Below are 13,454 nucleotides of genomic sequence, written 5' to 3' on the forward strand. Positions count from 1 at the left end.
GGGAGAGAAGGGGCGAGAATGCGCGGCTCTCCCTTCCTCCCACCACAGAACACGCACACGCACACACCCGTAGTGTCGAGGGTGAGGAAGGACGCGAGGGGGATGCTGGGTCCTCGATGGACCACCAGGATCCACATCCCCACAACGGCGTCTCGCGCGCAGGGGTTGCCTGGTCGGTGGGGGAATGTCAGGGGAATGTTAGAGGGGTGGGGGTGCTATATCCCCGGCGCGAGGGGGGGAGAGCTCAGTTCATCCAAGAGGAGCGTATCGGTCACGTAGTATCGAACACGATCGTTGCACCCGGTGTCGACGGAGCGCATCTTGCATTCGCGAGATGCACACGCAGTTATCTTACGTCGCTGACACGAACGGGGAAAGAGGAACATTAGGGGAGATCCGGAGATGTGTCGCCGAGAGAGAAAAAGAGAGAGAGGACTACGATAGGAGAGACCGGTAATCGTAAGTACCGTACATACTTGCTGTGTGGGGTAGCTCGAGAAGGGGAGAGAACGGAGATCTTCATCGCCGGATCACGGACATGGACGTGCGTTCCGTTATCGTCGCGAATGGTTCTTCTTCCTGAGGAAAAGCCAAAGGGGAGGAAACGTGCGTATTATCGATTGACGAATCGATCGATCGAACGAATGAAGCCACGTCACTGGACCGTGCGAATTAGTGTTCGCTGAGGGTCGCGCGTTGTGTCTGAAGGGTTGTGACGTTGGCCGGCGTCCGGGCGGTGCGATGCCGACGAATCAGTCGTTTTCCGGTGTTTCTCAGTGGTGGCGCGTGGTGTCGGTTAGGATTTTCGTCGGAGTACAAATCTCTTTTCTCTCTCTCTTTCTCTCTCTTTCTCTCTCCTCCCCTCTTGTTTCCATCTCTCTCTTTGCCTCCATCTTTCTCTTGCCAACATCTCTGTCTCTTACGCTCCCTCGCTTTACTCCACCATATCTTCACATCGCACAACTTCTCTGTTTTTTTATTCTCGCTCTAATTACTATTTGCCGTATCTCGGCATGATGTAATCACTCATTATGAATATGGTAACATTCTTTTACGGCTTAATATTTGCAAAAGCTCGTCTCATATTAAAATCTTTGTTTTCTCTCTTTTTCTCCGTCTTTTTTTTCCTTTTCTGTCTAAGTTTTTTATCTATATAAGCATACTATTTAATTTAACTATTGCATGATGGATTTTATATACTATATTGCTTGTATATAGTCTTTTCGGAACATAACGGAATTTATCTCTCATTCGCTTATTCTCTCTCTCTCTCTCTCTCTCTCTCGCTGGTGCAGCGATTCGATTGAACGAGCGGCTCTCTTCGCGAGGAGCCCGAGATTACTCGCGAAATTCGATTTCATTGGGAAACCGCCGCGCCGCGGGGGAGCCGCGTCGCCGGCAGCCGTCCCCCTACGTTTACGTCGGTACAGATTAATTAAGCGATCGATGCTTCTGGAACACGTGAAATTTGCATTAGCCGGCGAGCGAGAGGCGCGTTTGATCCGCCGCATGCAGAGGAAGGGCCAGGGGAAGGGCCATAGAATTGCCAGAGGCAGGGGTGAGGGGAGACGCTTGCATATTTCAAACTTTTCCTCTGTATTCTTTTGAAAGTTGCGAGTAAGTGCTCGCGTAATCGTGCAACCACTCCCGAGAAAAATGATCAATTAAATCTCAATGCGGTCGCAGAAAGAACGATGGAAGTAAAAGCATTTATTTTATATTTCTCACTTTAATTTTTTTACGCGCGCCCGAGAAATCAACCTTTTTTCCCAGTTGAACGAAAATTTTCGAGACTCTGTTATGCCATGGACCTTTCATCCATTTACTTTTCATCGCATTTTGATTAAGCGGTCGGCAACTTATTAATAATCAGAACATTATCCATAATGTTAATCTCCAAAGTAAAATTGCCTATTAATAAAGGCACGTGCCACAAACCGCGCTAAATTTAGTTGCGATCCTGAAAATAGGTCAATGATATTCAATCTAAAATGGAGCTAAAATGGAGCATTCGAATAGAAAGTCCGCATTCATTTATTCGATTATATAACAGGTAAGATTCATCGCAGCAATTATTAAATAAAATTTAAGATAATAGCCATAAGAAAATAATTTTACAACCAGTAGTATCAAATAAATAAATAAAATTCCGTGCTTTTTTCTCTTTGTCAATTATTATTTTGTACGTCATATAAATTTCGCATTTTTCAAAAAGTAAAACGTAAAGTAAAACGTTTCAAATGTCAACGTATGTATAGTACTTATTTTTAATAACGTTATTTTTCTATATGTATTTTTAGTTAAATAATTGAACTCTTTCGACGTTCAATGATACGGAACGTATTTGAAAGTAGTCGAATAAATAAATACCAGTAGATCGCGAAAGAACGTGTCATTTCTCGTTCTTTCAACGTTGTTGAAACTCACGAAACCGTTGCGTGGCACGAGGGCGAGATAGAATTAACAGCAGCGAGAGATTAACGATTATACTCTTAATCGAGTTAAATACCTGTACATGCGGCGGCCTTTGTAAGGGATCCTTTATGCGCATTGTACGTACATTCTCGGTGGATAAACTTGAGCGAATACAATCGCGCGGGTAAAACGAGTGAAACGAGATCGATTCATCGCTTTGAAGATTACACTTCGGTGGGTTTTCGCGTCAAAAACGCGCACATTGTCTCCCCATATATTTCGCAAATGGATGGCGCACGGTCGTGTTTATTTTTCACTCCGAGTTCTTTGATCTAAGGTACGAGAGGTAACTTGAGGTATGAAAAGGTAACCGTACGTAGTCGCAGAGCACGACGTTATATGTCGCGTCGCATTATCCGGCGAGACGATATTTCGTCATTGTCGGCTGATACAACGTAAATTTCGAAACAGGAGCAAAAACGCGGTGGAGAGACAGATGAAACCGCGCCGCAAAAAGAAAATTTTATTTGAACGGTATCCTTTAAACGTTTTTAGCTAATCTCCCTTTAATTTTAATTAACTCGTTTAACCGCAGTTTTCAGTTATTTAACATCGAACGTTGTAAATTTCGTAATAAGCGCATCGCGCGAATGTAATTCAGGGCGAAATTTAACACGCGCACGAGAGATACATATTTATTTTTCGTCCGTTCAAAAACCAGAATAATGCCAGAACGTATCCCCTTAATGTGTTAACAGTGGCGGGATGCATTGCAACACGATGCACCGGCCGAAGTCGCGTTAAGTACTCGCGGCACACGTTACACTCCTCCTCTTTCCCTCCCCCACCCCCCTTCTCCGGTAAATTAATTCAGACCGGTTTGGAGCTGAAAGTTTCCTGGGCTCCTCGTCGCCGTGAATGCGCCACGTAGCAAATCGCATTTACATGATATTTTCCGCCGTAATTTACATGTTTGAGTCCGACCGCGGGATTCTACTCCGCTCTCCGCAACGTCACCTTCCTATTCTCCCCTTCTTCTCCTCACTCCCTCTCTTCTCTGTCTCTCTTATTTTTATTTACACGCTCTTTTGGCCGGCACGCTCGCAAATTTGCAGGTCGCGCTTTCGCATGAGTGGTGGTGGCTTAACAGAGAAGTATCTCATCGCGCAGAGTCACACTGAGTCCACTTTAATCCTGTTAACCTATCAACACACTCAAAGCCCCTTTTACGTCGCGTGGAGATATCTTCGCGTTCGCAATCCCATTAAATCCCTTCATCTGGCAGCTCACGGAATGCGCTGACTTTAATGGCGAGGAGATAATCTCACCCCCTTTCCCTCCCCCTTCCCGTCCTCCGTCTCCTATGACTAACATAATGTATCCTTCCGCTGATTTAAGCAAAACTTAGTAATCGAGTACAATTTCGCGCAAGTCGGAAATACCAAGTGCCATCGTCTCGTGAGTGACGAGTGCTATTACTGATGCTATTCCATTACTGTAGTTCAGCACGGTAAGACATTATAAGTAAATCTCACTTCTCTACATAAGATACAATATTTTTTATGCACCCGCTTTTCCGAGATACATGCTACTCGCAAAGACGAAGAGAGAATAATTAGGAAAGGTACGAAGTAATTCGAGCGCGAGGGTCTTAAAAATTTTAAAAACATATTTAGTTTTATGTTAAGTGAAATAATTACTCTCACGGATAATTATTCTCTCCATCGCGGGCAAATAATACTCGTATATCGTCGCAAATAATGCGCAAAATAACATCTCGGTGGCTGTTAAAATTTTTTATAGGAGGGACATTCGTGGCTGTGAAAGAATTTAAAAAAAAAAATAGGACGCAGCTTCGTTTTTCTCCCTCATGTTTCCCCTTTTCTCTCTCTCTCTCTCTCTCTCTCTCTCTCTCTTTCTCTCCTCCCCTCTCATTTTCACACACGGCATTTTAAGACCAGACAAGAGCCACGTCGTATCCGTTTGCGAACGCGCTTGAATCACTGTCGCGCAATGTAAAGGGAAAAGTGGATGAAAGGTATCAGACGCGACGGCAAGTTTTCATTTCGCCGTCCCGTCACAATGTGATTGAATCGATGCAGCCGGGATACAAGCTGTCGCCGGCATGGTGTGAATATTTAATGAACGTAGCCGTTAATGAGGCTCGGCCATATTAGTATTAATTAATGCCGGGACGCTCGGCGTTTCATTGCGTGTCTAAATAAAAACACTAAATTAAAGTAGACAAAGAGAGTGGATGATGTACCCGATCATCAGCTATTTACCATCAATTTGCGGTTGCAATTGCACGGATTTGTATTCGACGGAGCAAAGTACACGTCTGTTCAAGTAATTTTAACCAAATTACCAAATAATGTCCTTATATCGTTATATTTAACCATCTTTATACACATGTTTACATAAAATGTATTTAAATTCATATTTTTATATTTTTGTCAAATTTTTATTGTAATCTACGATAATCACTTTTCTCTCAGTATGTAATATTCTCGATGGCGCTCATTTTACATCTCTATAAAAAACAGATCTATAAGTATTAGTGAAGTAGATTAGTGAATAAATTGTACATACTTTCGTGAAGAATTCCATGCCATCAATCTCTTCTTTGTCAGGTGATTCCATCGTTTCTTCGAGAAGTTCGGATAAACTCCATCGCGTCCTATGCACTTGATCGGTGCGGTACGTCGGATTCTTTGCCAAATTCCCTAAACTCAACACTGAAATTATTTACCGTCTGCGATGCTTTCTGAGTAACATGTGATGGACATACTTAGGTCTGCAAATCCAATCGTGACTTTTTATTCACTGCGACATTGTGACTATTTCTATTTACAGTATGAAATAATGTAACTTGTTGTAGCCTTCTATTATATAATCTTTTTATTAATCATGTATTAAAATACATCCAGGCTAAAAATTATTATTTTATGTTTGTGCATTCGTGCAATGTTTTAATTCTTTAATTGTGTTTTTTTTTCTTTTTTTTGGCATTAAATGGTTTATATAACTATAAATGTAGAATTCTGACATAAATTGTAGGTCATTTAAAGTATGAGCTTTGACATTGATGATTTTAACCAACGTACTTGGCAGATTTAAAATTGGCAGATTTTGCATCGTTAAACTAACGATTAAAGAGTATGTATGCCACGAAAATATTATTCAACGTGAAAAGGATAATTTATCAAATAATGTACGTCAGATACTGTCACCATTATCATGCATCAGTGTACGTCATCTAGCCCGTATTCAGCAGTTTTCCGAGCATGTTCCGAATCGCACAATCGATTGCCTCGTTCCATCGCGATGAGTTAATGAGTAACGAATAGTGAATCGCTGATGCGCATTCGCATTTTGCGTGTAAATTAGAACGCGTATTGTCCGAGAGACCGCGGAAGCAGAATGCACCGGAAAGAAATCAGACGCGTCGCAGTGAGATCATTACGATATCGATGCTCTTAATGGACGGATAGAATAGAGGAGAAGAGTTCGATTAGTGCCAACATTAAGCGCTCCTGCGTCGTTTTAGACTACGTGCACATTAAATCTTCTGTTTCTACTCCTTTTTTCTTCTTTCCCTCTCTTTCTTTTTCATTCTTCTAATTATGAAGATCTAATAATTTTAAATCTAATTTAAATTTAATTTAAATCTATTTTTCCCTTTACTTAAATCTAATAGATTTAAGTAAAGGGAAAAATATAAAGGAATAGAAAAACAATTATTAAAGGCAAATGTACATTTTAATGAATAGTTTAAATTAAATTCGCGAGTTTGATATAAAACGTTGATTTTTTTATAATTCCATAAATCACACGATCATTACTTGCAGACTTGCCAGTGTGCACGTGCCCTTAGACCCGATCGTTTGCATTTCGCGCTGTTGCACAACGGAGACGGAGAGAAGCGTAGAGAGTAATAGAGAGACGTATGTATAGGGTGTTCCAGAGGTTGCATATTTTCTTTGTATAGATTTTCCAAATAAAAATAAGCATTATCAGTTTCGATATAAGAGATCAAAGAAAATTACAAACGACAAAAAAACGATAGCTTATAAATAAAAAAACTTGCATCACAATTTCCAGTTTTATCAAAGGTTGATTACATATTGATCTTGTTGTCGGAACATCCAGTTTTTAAAATTCAACAAAAGAAAGATTTTAAACTAGAGTTTAAAAAATTGTATTTCCTACTAAAAAAATTTGACTTCAATTTTGGGGAAAAATCTAAATACGAGGGTTGATGCACTTATTTTTGGGACATCCTGTACACGATACTCGGTGCTCTCGCAGGCAGAGGAATAGAGAACGGAGCCCGAGGCCATCGCTAACGACGCCATTGTCAGCGGCCTGGCTATTGTGCGAGGCGTCCTGTACGAAGCGCCGACTCCTGGCCAGGATCGGGTGGAGGATGCCTGGCTCGGTATATATTTCAGAGAACGAATAAAACAAATCATTTGGTGGTGACGACGCAACGGGACGCGATACGCGATCGATCCGTGCGAAAATGCGCCGGGAAAAGGCACTCGCGGTGATAGCTCGCTTATGGCAAGAGTTAAGCGACTGATTTATGACAAGATCGCGAACACGTCTTTCTGTATTTTCCAATTTAAGATGAATGACAACGGATAACGTTTCGAAAATAGTAAACTGTGAGCGATTTCTCAACAATGAGAAACTTTAAATATTGTTTCAATTTTAAACTTACGTATTTTTAAAATAAAAACATTACGCGTATCTATACTGAGATCTATAAAGAGAGCTCGATATTTGTAGAGACAGAAAAAGAGAGAAATAGCAAAATATAATATTAACATAATAACATAAATTGATGTATTTAATACATAAATATTGAATTAAAAATTAGTAAAGTTTTGTTTAAAAAAAGATTGAAAATATTATTTTTAATATATTTGATGATATTTTGATACCTATTTGTTTTGCGTTTTGATATTCTCCAATGTGAGACCAACAGTTTTCATCGGTAGACAACCCTATTCAAACCCAGTTGTCCGGGTCAAAAAGATGCCCGGAGCTTTGGCAAGGTTTTCTCGTCACCTCCTAAGGTATTAAACGGGACAACAAGACTGCGCTGTCCCGATATCCTTCCGCATTACCACCCCTCAGACTTCTTCCTCTCAAGTCGTCACATTGTGCCTTGCACGACGACGAGTTCCAGCACCCCCGTTGTGTCCGTAAAACAGCCACTTTTCCATCTGGTACTCCCCGAGTACCCTCGAGCGCTCTCTTGTTCGATCTCCAAGTGCCGTTCCTATCTTTTTCTACTTCTTTTTCCGTCTTCCATTCCCTTTCTCCGTTTCGTCTCGAGCTGTACACGACTGTCTCTATTTCTCTCTATCTCTCCCTCACTTTATTTCCCTTTCGCCCACTTCGCACGCTATATCCCTATTATTTTTTCCTTATTCCATCGTCTAGGCATCAGCGCCTCCCCACGTGGCGAAGACGTTTCATGGGGAAGAGGCATTCGATTGAATATCGATTACGCTCGATTTGAAACGCGCGTAATGAGGGAGGCTGATCGCGTCAGTCCTGCGTGCGCTACGACGTGAGCAAAGAAAAAACAGTTAATAGTACAAGGAAGTTGGGGGCCGGGGGGAAGGTGACGGAAGGGATATCGAACTAACCGCAAAGAGCTTTCCGATACGCTGAGGTACGATACGACGACGAGAATGGTGAGCGTATGGTCGAGTGGAGAAAGCAATTTGCTAGTTGTAAATCGGTTACACGGAACACTGTGCTTTTGACGGAGAACTTTTCCCCGACAGATTATGACAATTGTTGTTTACGTCAGATGTAGAAGGCATAAACGCTGAACTTACTTCTTTTAACAATCAATTATTGCATACATGATTATTGATGATAAACATCACGATACTTTCGTGAATAAACGTAATAAGACATTAATATCAAACTTAGAAGATGTGTTAATTCTCGATTACATTGATAGAAAAAAAATGGTTGCGACAACTATAATTTATGGTCCATTGAGGACCCAAACTATATTATAGTTTTCATAACCATAATATTAGTTTATGCAGCTTATAATATGGTTGCTATAACCAAAATGGAGATTTTTATACAGTTAGTTGTACCATAAAATGATCATTATAAACAATTACCATAAATATATAGTTATTATTACCAATATTATAGTAATAATTACTATAAAAATGATATTCCTAACTATAATTATTTTATTATGCAATTATAGTTACAAATACAACATATTTTTCTATCCGTGTATGTTAGGTAGTTTTTTATTTTTACTTTTTACTTTTCAACGAAATTCTAATATTCTTAATAAGACTACTTAGTGACCATGTAAAAACTAAACTTAGAGATACATTTTGCAAAAAGTGATGATATCTTTTTAGTATCTATGTAGCTTTAGTTATCTATCGTTTCTTTCTCTTAATGTAAAACCGCTTAAAATCGTTCTTCTATTTAATCACAAACATTGAACGGTAGATTAACATTATAAATTAACTAGAGAGAAAGCGTTTCTCTTTTTCATTTCAGAATAGAAAACCAGCGTTTTACCTTCACTCGATGAAGGTAACGGCCGAATTGCCGTAATTCGACCGATATATATCAAAGGGTTAATTGAACATAAAATCATCAGGGCGAGAATGGGCATAGCAGCGATTTTATCTGGCCGCGGAAAGTCGAGCGCTTCAAAGCGCTTTTTCCCCAGACCTCTTCTCGGGATTGAACCGAGACAAGGGAACAATTACCAGGTCCGTGTTACCCTAATCCGAAAATCCTGTTACTTCGCGATCCTCTTCTGCTCCTCGTGCCCTCGACTACTCTTTCTTACGAGGACAAACTTCATCCCAGGGCGATAGGCGACACGGCGCGACCCCTCCATTATACCTTGCCAACGATGTGCTGGAATTGCACATCCCGCGGGCTCCCCCCCGAAATTCTGCCACTTCCGTTTCTTCCCGAAAAGTTCCTCTCGGACACTTTTAGCAGTTCAACATCGTTCGATCAGTAGACAAAACGTCAATGCGAGTCGACGTAAATCGTGAGATCTAAATGTCGAGAAACTCAATACCGCCAAATGGAGTTACTTTATGTATACGGAAACTTGTTAAGCGTTAAAACGGTGGGCAGGAGGATAGTTAACGCGAAAATTAAATGGCCGAGTTTAATTAAAAGTTCAAGTAAGCAGATTATCGCGCCCACGATATGTTCAAACGTTTAGTGACTATACTTTGCGCATTACGCTTGCTACTTTCCTAGCGGGAGTTTGTTTTGCTTCGATTAAAAATCGCTGATTAAGCGTGCACCGTAAAAATACGCAAACAAGGAAATTTCGTATTTTTTACATAAATTTCGTAGCTCAGCAGTGTAGCTAGATGTTTGTGCAAATTAACATCAACAAGAACTATTGTAATGAAATGTCGTAACATTGCACGCAGATGTTTGATTAAAATACATAGAACGCTGCAAAAATACGCCATTACTCAATAAATCCATTCGTTTGGATCCCTCTTTTTCTTTTGCGTTCCGCCTTTTTCTAGCCTCTCGTCTTCGCCATCCCCCTCTGGACAAACAATAGCCGAGCGAGGTGCCGACAATCGAAACCTCCTATTTTCTCTTATTCCACTCACCGGCATTAAATCCACGTTAATTCGGTCAAAATGGGTGAAGCGATCAGTGGAACTTTGGTAGGGTTAATTCACCATCAAAATTGGAAAAGAGTGAAAGAAAATGAAAACATAAAATTTCTGAATTTCTAATGTTTGGATACTTGTAATGTAAAAGAAAAACAAACGAATCTACACACGAATTAACTTTTCGGACATTGACTAAAATTTAGGATTATTATATAATATTAATTTTTATATTAGAAAATATTATTTAATGCATAAAGGAAATTGTATAAACAAGTTAATGGTATTAATAATTTAATTCTTTCTGTAAAACACTAATTTACGCTTTATACAGAATTACTGTAACCGTTCAATACTGTTTTAGCAACAGTGATATCATCTGTTAAATTGTCCAAAACGTACTACGTGTCTTCATCTATCATTCCTTGAGACAGTATCGTAGACGGATAATAAAGCCTTAAGTTCCTCTTAAGCAAGGTTCATAGTAGAAGAATTTTCCGATTTACCGGAGTTCAACGTGGAATTACAAATTGAAATGTTGCGACTGCGACGTTTCAGACATTCTACTTTCCTTGTTCTTTTCCTTTTTTCGATTTAAAAAGAGACGGGCGAGTGCCCGAGGTATTGTAACATTTTAATTTTATAGCTCCACACACATTTACTGAAGATCATAAAGAGTTACTTTAATGCACATTAGTAATCATTGCGTTTCATTGTATTCAGTCTTCACGAACAGTTAGGAATTGTGGAATTTTGCGAAATTCAATTTTCTAAGAACACACGTATACAAGTCGAGTAACCCTGCCATTTATTTAATCTTTACGCATTAGTTTTGATAAAATATCCATTTTTAACAGAATGCTTAGGTATTGAGGTATTTACCGTTAAAAATGAAAAAGTTTAGGAAAAAAGATATCAATCCATCACATTCTTCCTGAGAAAAGATCGACTCCGACTTCATCGGTGACCGATCGCGCTCTATATATGCAACCTTTACATATATTACGACGGATCTCTCCATTCCGGCGCGTATTCTCGACCGTTGGGAAGTCTTTTCCCGGGTACTTTAAAAGGGTAAAGCTGGCGCGCAAAATGTTGGCTGTTTTATAAACGCGCGCACGTACGCATCGTCGATTACCGCGAGTAACGCCGCTCTCGTCCGAGATCTTTCCTTAACGGCCACCGGCCATTGTACCTGATCCCGCGAACGTGTTTGGAACACATCGGTGAAATCCCCGAGGTGCCCCCACGACTGTTGCAAGCGCGATCGCGTTAGCCAACGCAACAGGATAACTACCATACTTCCACTTCTTCGAGTACTTCTTCGCCCTTCCATTCTTTTTCCCATTGTGCCGCGTCGACGACTTCTGGCACTCCGTGGCGTTCGTAAAACAACCACTTTTCCGGAGTCGACACTCTCCGGGGATTTCCGGGGTTTCTTCGCATCCGCCATCGGCCCCGACGTCGCGTCACTTTGGCCCCGCGTTCGCCGTTTTGAACTCTTTCTTCTTCTTTTACCGTCTCTTAAATGTCATCTAAAAAGATCTTTTTTTGTTTTGCATTTTGACGGAGGCATCACAGATATATGATATTTATAAGCTAATCGAAAAAGTAAAACTTTTAGACAATTTCTTTTTCCCTAAAAATTATGGATTTTATTAACACAGAATAATTTTTTATAGTCTTCCTTAAATTTTTATCTCATTTTGACGAAATATTATTTCTTTTTTGATAATGTAAAATGTAAAACATTCTGCGTACATTCACGTATATTCTCACATAACTTGCGAGTTTCTTCTAAAAAAAAACATGTAACAATAGAGAAAAAGTTATTGTTTTAAATTGGCATTGTGTGTTTAATTACGTTTTAAATTTTTGTTGAGTACTTTCCGTACTTTTGATGAGCTAGCTCTCGGTATTGTATTACGGACAGTTATGTGCTTTTTATAGTTCATATTTTTTTACTCCTGTCTCAAATTTAATATTCAAAGAGAAAATAGTGTTTTCTTTGTATGATTAAAGAAAATTAGAAGATCTGATGAAATAAATTTATTTTAAAGTTGCAATAAAAAATTCTCTAATTTATCTAAAATTTTGAATAAAATTCTACAAAAATTAGAAAATTCTTAAGAAATTTTTTTACAAAATTTGAATAAACATTCCAGACTATCTTTTTTGTTAATAAAATAAGCAAAGCCAATAATTTTAATCAAGTTTTAAGTAAGATAAATTATAATAATTAATCCTAGGACGACACACTATTCTACATTGGGAACGACACACTTGTGTGGCTTATTCAGACTAAATTTTTATTATTATTTAGAGATTATATGTTGAATAAAATTGATTAAAACTATCTTTTACTTATCATCGAAAAAGTATCTTGTCGTATTCAAATCTAGATTAGTCAACCTTTCTTTCACAAAAAAAGTCCAGATTTACTATAGTATACCTAAAATGTTATGATTCTGTAAACATATAAAGGAATATTTCTTTTGATAACAAAATAATCTCTCTGTGTTATCTCTATGTTAATAATTGACATATATTTTCTCTGAGAATTTTTTAATATTGAAAATAAGGTTATTGTCTCTAATAATTGTTGGAGTTCTATACCAAATACATTATAATAAACTGTAAGTGAATTACAATGCATTCATGAAATTAATCGGCTTGTTATCTCGAATACAAAAAATAATTTAGATATTCCAGCATCACATTTACTGAGCATTCAAGACACACAATGCATAGAATATAATGCCGCAATGAAAACCATCGGGCGTCTTTCCAAAGTGTGAAATCGGAAACGCGACGCGACAGAGGGGCAAGAAGGAAGATGTGTGAGGGAATAAGGCGAAGTCCACGATGTAAAAAGAGCATGACGATTATCGACTCTTGCCTTCATTTTTTTATACACGCGGCGAGAAGAAAAAAGTGGTGTGAAAAGCGCGCGATAGAAGGCAAAAAAACGACAAGAAAGAAAGGTAGAGCGGTTATACGGGCCGGTGAGAGACGCGCGAAAGACGGGGCGGGAAACGAGGGGTTCGGTTTTCCGTGGGGGCTGGAAAAATATTTGCATACACCCCCGACCTCCTTCCTCCCCTTTATATCGGCCGCGCGATTCCTCGATATCGGTTCCGCGGCGTCTCCATATTCCGAAGTTTCGCCAGTCGAAGCGACTTTCGTACCGAGCCTCTGCTTTTTCCTCCCTACATTCAATCCCCTGTCCCTTTCCCTCTCTATCCCCTTCTCCTTTTTCTGCTCACGCGCCAGTTTTCCTTATCCTCCTCTTCCTTCTCTCTATTTCTCTTTCTCTCCTCGTGCTTTTTCCCCACGAGGACGATTCTCATCCTCTCGCTCTTTTCTTCTCGTTGGCGCAAT

The 13,454-nt window shown here is 39.5% G+C and overlaps 1 protein-coding gene across 12 annotated transcripts in view; it reads left to right on the plus strand.

The window, feature by feature from the left end:
- The first annotated feature begins 307 nt into the window (after positions 1-307).
- LOC105839910 (serine proteinase stubble) overlaps positions 308-13,454 on the plus strand; it is a 117,998-nt gene continuing 104,851 nt past the window's right edge. For all 12 annotated transcript variants that reach the window (XR_004962369.1, XR_004962370.1, XR_004962371.1 and 9 more), the window contains exon 1: positions 308-459. The gene's annotated coding sequence lies outside the window, so the exon portion shown is untranslated. The remainder of the gene's footprint in view (positions 460-13,454) is intronic.

The sequence above is a fragment of the Monomorium pharaonis genome, chromosome 2 (assembly GCF_013373865.1).
Source record: "Monomorium pharaonis isolate MP-MQ-018 chromosome 2, ASM1337386v2, whole genome shotgun sequence".
NCBI classification, from domain to species: Eukaryota; Metazoa; Arthropoda; class Insecta; order Hymenoptera; family Formicidae; genus Monomorium; species Monomorium pharaonis.